Source organism: Neovison vison, chromosome 7, assembly GCF_020171115.1.
Source record: "Neovison vison isolate M4711 chromosome 7, ASM_NN_V1, whole genome shotgun sequence".
In the NCBI taxonomy this organism is placed as follows: Eukaryota; Metazoa; Chordata; class Mammalia; order Carnivora; family Mustelidae; genus Neogale; species Neogale vison.
This window is the reverse complement of record NC_058097.1, coordinates 206,371,064-206,381,494: the sequence shown is the minus strand read 5'-3', so window position 1 is coordinate 206,381,494 and position 10,431 is coordinate 206,371,064. Positions and strand designations below refer to the sequence as shown.

Below are 10,431 nucleotides of genomic sequence, written 5' to 3'. Positions count from 1 at the left end.
AGGTTGTGCATTACAAACCTGGGGGCAAGGGTGTGTCCAGCCACTGGCACATCTACCCATGGCGAGGGCTCTTTTTCTAATTTGTGTAAAGGCCCGTATGAGCCAGTGGTGGCTCTCCTTTACGTGTCCACAGGGGTGTGGCAGAAGAGGCTAGTAGGCCAGGGAGGAGGGAGAGTGAGTGATGTGTGGCTGGCCACTTTGTCCCTTGAGCCACCGTGGTCCGGACTAAGAAATGGTTTTCTCGTTTCAAGGGCCGACTCGAGTGATGGGTGGGAGCTGCTGGAGGTCTGTGGAGAAGGACTGGAGTCCTCGCGGACACGGACAGTAGCTCTGGGAGTGGTTAGCCGTGTCTGCTGTGGGTGCTGACCCCTCAGGGGCCGGGGGCCGAGAGCGTGGGTGCAGACTCCACGGCGGGGAGCGATCGCCTCCGTCTTCCCAGCTGCTCTGGGAAATGGGATTAGAGGAAAGTAACTGGAAAAAGGAGCTTCTAAGATGTCCAGAAACCCCAGCGCTCTGGGCTGTGTTTCAGGGGCCCAAGAACGTCGTAGTTTCTGATCTTGGAGTTGGTCTGAGATCTGGCGCCTTGACGTTGCTGCCCCTCAGGTGTGGGGGCTCTTTGGGCGCTGCGAGGACTCTCCCAGACCTGTCCCCTCTGCAGGCTGCCTTCCGGGAGAGCTGGTTTTGGGCGGGGGCACCTTGTGGAGCAGTGGGTTTGAAGTGTGCCCCCAGCCTGTCTCGGCAGAGCCCTGCTGGCCCTGGGGACAAGGGTGAGGCCCCTTGGTCAGCTGCTGTGCGCACCTGCGGTGGGGTCATTCCTCGGCCCCTGCCCTGAGGTCTGAGCGCCATCTGGTGGCAGGATCTGGTTCACATTTAATGCAAGCTGGACCCCATGACCCTCGGGGGGAGCTCACGGCTTTCCCCAGGCCAGCTGGAGGCGGGGAGCCCAGCCTCACTGTCTGGGCCGCAGGCTTGGCCACCTGCAAGAGCTCGTTGCAGAGGCTGCTTGCCAGGTGGGATGTCACGTTCTCTGCCCTGCCTTGTGCAGGTCCCTGAAGGTCTGCCTTCCTGCTTCCTGGCTTCTGTGCAGAGAAGTCCCCTCTGGTCGTTACCGTCACGTGGTGCCGAGTTCTGGATGACCCACGTTGGGCTCTGGCAGACCGTGCTGTTCCGAGGTGGCGCTGCCCTCAGGATGGGGTGACCGGTGCTGGGGCCATCGGGCTGGTGTCTGGGATGCTCTGGGTCAGGGGCACTGACTGTCCCATCTGTCAGTTTCAGGTGGCATCGGCTGCCAGGCCTTTGTCCCCCTGAGACTCGGGGCTGAATTCCCAGTTGAGTTGGGGCTCAGGTTTTGGTTAAGGGGAGCAGGGCTGGTGGGGGTCTCCTGGTCTGCAGCGGTCCGGGTGGCTCCCCCCCCAGTCCTGTCTCCTGGTCTGCAGCAGTCCGGGTGGCTCCCCCCCCAGTCCTGTCTCCTGGTCTGCAGCGGTCCGGGTGGCTTCCCCCCAGTCCTGTCTCCTGGTCTGCAGCGGTCCGGGTGGCTTCCCCCCAGTCCTGTCTCCTGGTCTGCAGCGGTCCGGGTGGCTTCCCCCCCAGTCCTGTCTCCTGGTCTGCAGCGGTCCGGGTGGCTTCCCCCCCAGTCCTGTCTCCTGGTCTGCAGCGGTCCGGGTGGCTTCCCCCCCAGTCCTGTCTCCTGGTCTGCAGCGGTCCGGGTGGCTTCCCCCCCAGTCCTGTCTCCTGGTCTGCAGCGGTCCGGGTGGCTTCCCCCCCAGTCCTGTCTCCTGGTCTGCAGCGGTCCGGGTGGCTTCGCCCCCAGTGCTGTCTCCTGGTCTGCAGCGGTCCGGGTGGCTTCCCCCCCAGTCCTGTCTCCTGGTCTGCAGCGGTCCGGGTGGCTTCCCCCCCAGTCCTGTCCCCAGCTCGGGTGCTGCACTGGGTAAAACCCATTTGAGAAAGGGCATGTGCTCGTGTGTCTCAGATGAGCCCTTGCAGCTCTGGTGGGGCTCGTGGTGGTTTTTGTGGCTGTGGGGGCTCGGGCCCACTGGTCCCTGGAGTCCCCCAGGGCCACGCAGGAGGGTGGGACACCTGGAGTGGTATCACTGCCCCGGGGAGGTGGGAGGAAGCAGGAGCAGGAGGCCGCTGTGCCCAGAGGAGCCCTGTGGCTCGGGTCAGGCTCTGAGGAGGGCCCTGTGTGTCCGCAGGCTGGGGAGCCCTGGGCTGGGTGTCAGCGAGAGGCGCCATGGAGGCAGCTGGCCTGGTGGAGGGGGGCAGGCCCAGGGGGAGAAGGGCACAGGCTGGGGTGCCCGCTGGGGAGGGGTCGTGGGTGGGATAGGGTGGTGTGGGTGTCTGTGGGCCCAGAGCCGCACACACCAAATAGCAGGGCCTTAGCTCCTAGTCATTGATGGCCCCGGAGCGTGGGCAACGCTGAGACCTGGGGGGGCTCCCAAGCCACAGCCTGCCTGGGAGGCCTGGGTCCTGCCCAGCAAGCACTTGCAGCCTCCACGTTTTGTGGGGGTGGGGGTGGGGGTGTCTCACGTCCCCCCTGCCCAGCTCAGGGCCATCAGCTGCCCCGGGCCCCTGAAGGCGAGCTGCTTCCAGGCCCTGCACTGACTAGGAGGGCTGCGACGCTCTCGCTCTCGTGCTGAGCTTCCCCGTGGAGGCCCCTGCCCTCTCTGGGGAGCTCTGGAAGGACACAGTTGCCATTTCTGGGGCGGGGGGTGGAGGTGGCGGGCGGAGCAGGAGTTGTCTCCTGTTTAACAACAGCACGGAGGGAGCTGCGACTCAGGAGAAAGTTGCAAGTAGAGCTTTCTTCCGGAGTCAGCGGAGGGGAAGCTGTGGTTCCGGTGCCCTTCACCCTCCCTGCTTCAGGGAGGGCCTCCCGCGGACGGCCGCGCGGGCACGGGGTCGCCGTGGGTTCCTGCCGGCCGGCGCTCACTGAGTTCATGGCCGTTCTGAGCCTCCAGTCCGGTCCTTGGGCCCCCAGGGTCGCCAGTAATCTTGCCAGACAGGTGACCTCGGCCCTCGTGAAGGCCGCGCAGTGATTGTGTGGGAAGGTCCCCAGGCTGGGTTTACGCAAGCTGTCCTCGTGAGCTTGATTCTGCGGTTTTTGCAGGAATAGCCCAGAAGCGCATCCTGGCGGGCGGTGTGAAGTTTCCGTTTGCCCCGTGGCTGTGCCTTCCCTGTCACTTGTGGCGGCAGCGGCTGCCGGGCTGCCCTGCGTCAAGCTGCTCCTTCTCCCTTTGCGACGAAGGGGGTGCTGTGAAGCTCTGAGTGTCCACCGCCCCAGACTTCGCCTAGTTCCTGCTCCTCCCGCGTTCCTCTGCGCGCACCTGCTTCCTTCTGCTCGGTGGGCGTGTGGAGGCTGTTGCTGGATTTTACTTCATGCCCAGATTCTCCCTCGGCCAGTGGGAACCACTTCTTCTGGCTTTCGTGTCCATTTGCTGTCTTTGGAGCGCTGCTTTGCTTTGTGGCCTGAAAAGATGTTCCGGGCTCCTGTTGCGTCTTCTCCGGCCCAGCCCCGGAAGCAGCCGTTGCTCCAAGGGGCCCTGCTCCTTTCGGCGGGAATAGCATCGAGGAACCAAGATGTAGGTGTGAGCTGTGCCTCCTGCTATTGGGGTGTCGCTGTACGCAGGTTCTCTTGGTACATGGAGCTAGGGAACGTGTGCGTGCATCTCTCTGTGTGACTGTCTGTCCGTTCATCTCTCCATCCGTCTCTTGGTTCTTCTGTCTGTCCAGCTGTCCATATGTCCATCCGTCTTATGGTCCATCATCCATCCGCCCATCTATCCATTTGTCCATCCATCCATCCATCTGTCCATCCATCCATCCATGCATTGGTCCATTCTTCCGTCCATCCATTCTTCCATCTGTCCATCCGTCTGTCCATCCATTCGTCCATCCATCCATCCGTCCGTCCATCCATTTGTCCATCTGTCCATCCATGCATCCACCCATCCAGTCTTTTAACAGCTACAAGATGACGTTAATACCTCCATTTTGAAACCAACACCACAGGCTGCGTCTGGTTTTCTCTCTGCGGGTTTGTAAGCCCTTTATTTCTGAATGGCCCCCGTCCATCTGTAAATACTCCTCTCCCCTTGCCGCTGCCGCCTCTTCCCCACAGAGATGCCCTCCGCGCCCCATGTGGGCGCCCTTCAGATGCCCTCCAACCACAGACCTCCAAGAATGAGCTTTCTAGATGGAGATGGTACTGGCAGGCTTTTTAAAATTAGGAATAGTAAAATTAGAACCTGGCCAGCTCATTAAAACCAAGTAAGTGAAAAAAGTAAACATTAGAAGAAATATTTCTATATATTTTTAAAGATTTTATTTATTTATTTGACAGAGATCACAAGTAGGCAGAGGCAGGCAGAGAGAGAGAGGGAAGCAGGCTCCCTGCTGAGCAGAGAGCCCGATGCGGGACTCGATCCCAGGATCCTGAGATCATGACCTGAGCCGAAGGCAGCGGCTTAACCCACTGAGCCACCCAGGCGCCCGGTGTTTCTCTCTATTCACAAATAAACATGATTGTCCAAATAGAAAGGCTAAAATTATTGAAGAGTAAGAATCCAGCAAAATAGCTGTCCGAGTAATACACTGAAATCAGCCGCTTTTCGAAACACGAGCAACAAACTCCTGTCTCCTTTAAAAGATACCAAACAAGGTACTATGGTACTATCTACCCGAGAGGAAAGCCTTCGGGGTCCTTAAAGATACTCTGAATGTGGGATATTCAAGGTCTGCATATGGGAAACTAAAATGTCGTTCACGTCCAGGGCTGTGGACTCTTGGCGAGGGGCGTGTGCTGGGTCTCCTTACCGCCCGATCGCGGCCCTGCGGGCCCAGCTGCGCTGGCGCTCTTCACCGTGGGGCAGGGGCTGTGCCCCACCTGGCTTCTCTGGGAAGAGCCCTTGCCTACGCTCGTTCAGGTTGTCAGCCCGAGTCTGTTTCCGAGGCAAGAGGGCTGAGGCTGTAGGTAATAGCACTTGGCGTGACCCCATTTCCTCGTTGGCTGTCCACGGAGGGTGGCTCTTAGGAATTGGAGGCTGCCTGCGTCCCCTGCCCCACGACCTCCAAACCTCAGTCAACAACAGAGGACCTGCTGCAAGTCCAGTCTCTCCCCCTTCGTGCCTCTTCTCCAGGAAGAGTCCTGACCCCTTACACACTCGCCTGATTAGGTCAGGCTCACCAGGGTGCTCTCCCTTCCTTGAAGTCAGTGGTGTCACAGATCAGCACCCAACCCTAGAGGTGAGTCACGGGTCCACCCACACCCGGCGGGAGGAGCATGTACAGGGGTGAGGGTCACGGGGGGGGGGTCATCTCAAAATTCTGCTTACCACAGCTGCCCTCTTCATGGCTGGAAAGCGTTGATATTGTCAACATGCCCGTTTCCCCCCAGTTAATCCATGGACCTGTTAAAATTCTACACAGTGCTAATTTTTTGACAAAGTTTGAGAAGCTGACTGGAAAATTTACATGAAACTGAACATGCAAAAATAGCCATGTTGCTTCTATAGACCGTATGGTTGAGGCCCAGGGCACCAACCTGGATTTTTAAAATCTTTTTAAAAAAAATGTGGTTGAGGACCTTTGCCAGTGTCCGGACTCACTGTGAAGCTATGGTGACCAGGACAGCCCGACCCTGGTGTGGGGGCCAATAAAGGGAGGGAATGAAGAGCACAGAGTTGCCAGCAGCGAGGGGCTGGGGCAGCTGGGAGGCCCGTGCACCCCCAGGGGCTGGAGTGGCCTCAGTCAGTGTGTGCTGGGCTGGCAGGTGCAGAGCCGTGGTGGCCGTGGCTGGGCCGGCAGCTGGATGGGGCCCAAGGACCTGGGCGGGGTCTGCTGCCGGGACCTGGGAGTGGGGTCTCAGCAAGCGGTTTGGGGCCTTTCATGTGGTCTTGTCCGCTTGGCACAGCAGGGACGAATCCTGTCTTTCACCAAAACAGCCAGGTTTGGGTTTTCTGCCTCAGAGATAATTGGTGGTTCTTATTATTAAAAGGTTAGAACAATCCTTTTTTTTTTTTTTTAAAGTGGAAGGCAGGCACACTCTGCTGCTCTTAGATTTTAAGAAGGGGGCGTGGGGCTCGACAATGCCCTTCACATCAAAGTGGCCAGCAGACACCACGGGCAGGGTGCGGGCAGCTCAGCCCCGGCCCACTGATCACACCGGAGGCCCCAGCCATTCTGGTACCACAATTGGAGCCGCACCAGGGCAGCGGGCCCGCACCTGCGGGAACCTGTGCGGCCTGGCGGCTGCCCTGGGTTTAACAGCAGTTGGCTAATCCGTGTCTGGGCCTCGGCAACACCTGTCGCCAGGTGAGCCAGACCCGCCTTCCCCGCCTCCCTGGCCTTCCCCTTTCCCTCTCAGCTAACGGGCAGGTGGACGGGGCTCCCTAACACCGGACTCCGGGGCCAGCAGCTCTCAGAATCCCCCGGAGGTGGCTCGCTCTGACAGAGCCGTGAGCCACAGCCCTGGTGATCTGATTGGGGTGACCGGGGTGGGGGTGCTAGGAGCCTGCGCTGCTGGTACGTTCTAGGGGATGCTGCTACGGCCCCAGAGACCAGAGCTGGAGAACAGCCGGCTCAGGCAGTTAGCTTTTCTCCCTCCTTGTTTGCTTGGTTTCCCCACTGTTGTCGGTGAATTATAAAACAGTACGTTGTTTACAGAAACTGTTTACAGTTACAGAAAGGACGCCTTTCTGAGTGGTCCTCTCTGGGCAGAGGAGTCAGGAAAGGTGCTGGCTTCTGTCCTGGCAGGCAGAGTCCAGGCAGCACCACGTCCTCCCTGCCACCCCCCCCCGCCCCCTTTTCTGTTGCCTGGGTTCCAGGTCTGTGAGCAAACAGCACAACTGGACATGGAGAACCTGGCTGGACCCCAGGCTGGGCGAGAGCTCTGCCCGGGTTTGGGGGAGTGGGTGCAGCGGGCAGGGACACAGACCAGGACCCTGGTCCTGCCTCCGTGGGGGTCCTACCACCCTCCCCCTGCAGCATGATCATATGCTCTCCGTGCTGTTCCCTCGCCCTGTGGGGCAGTGGGTGTTTTCATTCCTTCCTCTGTCCCCAGGGCCTGGTGGTGTCTGTGTGCGGCTGATGCTCAGTGAGTATCTGTAAGGGGAAGAATCTGGAGCTCTTGCTGCCGTCGAATGCCGGGAAGAACAGACGGCGTCTTACTTCCGACACTAGCATATGCGCTGCGGGGCTGGGATCTGTCCGGCGTGGACGCACAGTGGGATGAGAGCGGAAAAGGCTGAGGGCCAGGAGCAGGAGGAAGCGGCTGCACGTATGCCCGAGGAGGACCCACACCCGCCCCAGGCCTGCGCGGAGCTCCCCGGCAGCCTTGGGGAAAAAGGGAACAGGTTTCTGCCAGAGGCGGTGGCGGGTGGCTGGTTAGTGCGAGGCCCAGTGGGGGTGGAGGCCTGCTGGGTGGGGCTGGGGCCCACGGCCTCGCTGTGCTGGGCTTGTTTCCAGGTCTTCATGGGGGGCCCACGACGGGAAGGTTGTGAAAGCCGTGAACACGTAAAGGGATTCTCAAGAGACCAAAGCAGTGATGATAATTAAGATGAAGAACCGCGATTTGGGCGGCGGCTTCCCACGTGCTTTTCTGAGCCCTTCACGAGGCAGGTGTGGGCTTGTTTCGTCCCATGGGGTCACGGGCTAGGGTGGCGCTGACAGATGGGTAAACCGAGGTACAGAGTACAAAGCGGCGGAGGCCCCCTGGCTGTTCATGGCACTGCCTCCCCCTGGCCCGGCCTCCACTCTACCCCCTCCATCTCTCCGCACGTCCGCGCTGCGCGTGCCCGAGACAAAAGTCTGTGATGTTTGTAGAGACACGCCTGTGGCGTCAGACCGTCCTTCTCTGCACGCGGGAGGGTCCCGACGGTCCCCACGGGGTGCGGGAAATGACAGGCATGACCAGGGGCGCTTTGGGGGGCAGGCTGGGCTCCTTGTGATTTCCTCCCACTTAGCACCATCCAGAGAGGCTCCCGGCGCCCGGTCTGGGCCCCGCCTGCCGCGCGCCGTGACCTTGACGTGCAGTTAGCCTTCTGAGCTCTCGCTCCCTCGACTGGAAAGGAGGTGGGGGGCTGCGGACTGGGATAATGACGCTGAAGGAGCGGGTGTGCTGACCCCGGTGGGTTTTCGAACTTCAGACCTCTGTGCTCCTTGGAGGTGGGGAAACTGAGGCACAAGGTTTTTTTTTTTTTTTTTTTTCCTTTTAGGAGCCTGTGCCAACAGGTGGCCAGGCGGAGTGTGTGCCCAAGGCTGTCATGAAGGCAGATTCGCTCAGCCCTGAGGAGCCTGTGACAGGGCCTGTGCCTGCCCACGGGTATGACACTTGCTGCTGGACCCCGGACAGGCCTGCACACATCTCCATCGCGGTGGCCTCTCACCCCCCACGTGGCCCGCCTCTGGCCCCGGGAAGCCTGCGGTGGTCCTTGCCCCATCGACTAGAGGCTGGGGTTGCTGTCCTGCTGCACTGGCCTCCATCACTGTCCCCAGCGGCCCTCGAGGTGACCCCGAGCCCAGCACATCGTGTTGGCAGCTGGGGGCCGCACCATGGTGGCAAAAGCCGTGCCCCTTCCCCTCTGGGCACTTTTGGTCTCCTGCGAGCAAGAGGGCTTCGGAGATGGGGGCTGGTTTGTATCCGTTTCCTTGGTCGCTCCGTTCCCGTCGGCAGAGTGCATCTCGGGTAGTCTTGCCGCCCGGGTTCCGGTGGAAGGTCCCTGATAGCGCCCCCCCGTGCTGTGTTTGCCTAGAAGCAAAGCCAGCAATGCCCCAACCTGTTACTCTTTCCTCTCGATGGTACCAAGGTGGGCGGCTTGTCCCTTTGACCGTGTTGCAGTCGGACCCTCCCACACTGACTTCTTCCCTGAGAAAGGTGTTTAAGGGAAGGACAGGACGTCTACCGGGCGTCCCCCAGGCCCAGGCAGGAAGTGGATTATGGAGAAAGTCGGCACGAGCAGCTTTAGAATAAACCGGAAAGTTTCTGGTTGGACAGACGGTGGACGTTGGTTGCCCTTGCGGTGCCCGGGGTTCGTCAGGCAGCTGCCGAGTCTGTGGCCCCTTCTTAGAAAAAGGTCTTAGAACCGTACCCTAAAACACGTGGAAATACAAGGAGAGTAATTATATGGAGAAACTGCTAATGGGGCATTAACAAATCCAAACGTGGGACAGCCTGCCCACTGCTAATGGGGCATTAACAAATCCAAACGTGGCCACAGCCTGCCCCCAGTTCACAACATTTTGAGATGTGGGCCCGGGTAGCCATGTGATGGGAAGGTGCCTGGATTTCTGCTCAGGAGGGCAGGAGCTCTCCTGATCTCTGTGGTTTGGTTTTGCCACCCAAGTCCCCAGGTCCCCGGAACCACGGAGGTCCCGGAACCATGGAGGTCCCCATTGATTTCCTGCTGGGACTCCCCCTGCCCCCACCTTCCCTGAGTTATGGGGACACAAGTGACTTAGTTCTGATTTCGGCCAAGGCTGAGGGCATTGGCCCCACCCCGCTGCCAGGAGGCCTCCCCAGCGCCCCCATCGGGTTGAACCCCCTCCTGCTCCCACCACGTTTTCTGTCTGGTCTAGCAGGTGGCGGGGGGCCTGTGAGCACCCAGGGTCCTGGAGGGTCTCAAGCCTCCTCCATCCCCATAAATGAAGTAAATCCCGACGGGCGTGACTCCTGACCCAACCCAAACTGAGTTTGAGTCAAGAACGGACGTTCTGTGGTCTCATTTCAGTGGCTCTCAAACGTGAGCTGCATCAGGACCTCCGGGGGGTCTTGTGGAACCCAGGTCGCTGGGCCCCACTGGAGGGTCTGATACAGCAAGGCTGGGGAGACCAGCTGGGGAACATGCATTCGGAGCCTGTTCCCAGGCTGCTCACACGGCTGGCTAGGGCCAGGCACTCAGTGGGGGTGCCCCTTCCCCTGTGCCATGAGGACCAGTGGAAGCCCCCCAAAGTCCAAGTCCTGACCCCTGCCCCCCTGTAACTGTGCATGTGAGCTCACGTGGAAATAAGGTTTGGCAGGTGTAACTATGTGAAGGCGCTTGAGACGAGATCCTACTGTCTTTCGAGTGGGCGCTAGATAGAATGACAAGCATCGGTGTAAGGAGAGATCACAGATGTGGGAGGGGCCACGTGACCACGGAAGCAGTGGTGGGAGGGAAGGGGCCACAAGTCCAGGGATGCCTGGAGGCTCCAGATGCTGAGGCAGGAGGGACCCTGCCCCAGAGCCTCTGGAGAGAGCACCCGGCCTACACCTTGATTTCTGACTTCTGCCCAAAAGTGGGAGGAAATCCTTTTGTTGTTTATGGTCACAGTGGCCACAGGACACTTGCACAGCCCCGGACAAGAGCTAATGAATGGTGGTTCTTGTGTTTGCTGAGCTCCATGAGGCTTCAGATGACGAACCCCAGACCTTCAAGGGTACCAGTGCTCAAGGGAAGAAGC

At 60.0% G+C, this 10,431-nt stretch overlaps 1 long non-coding RNA gene across 1 annotated transcript; it reads left to right on the top strand.

The window, feature by feature from the left end:
* Positions 1-7,261: 7,261 nt before the first annotated feature.
* LOC122914606 lies at positions 7,262-9,032 on the top strand. The gene is made up of 3 exons (XR_006385807.1): positions 7,262-7,346; positions 7,459-7,611; positions 8,208-9,032. It is a non-coding gene; the product is annotated as an uncharacterized LOC122914606 (long non-coding RNA).
* Positions 9,033-10,431: the final 1,399 nt, after the last annotated feature.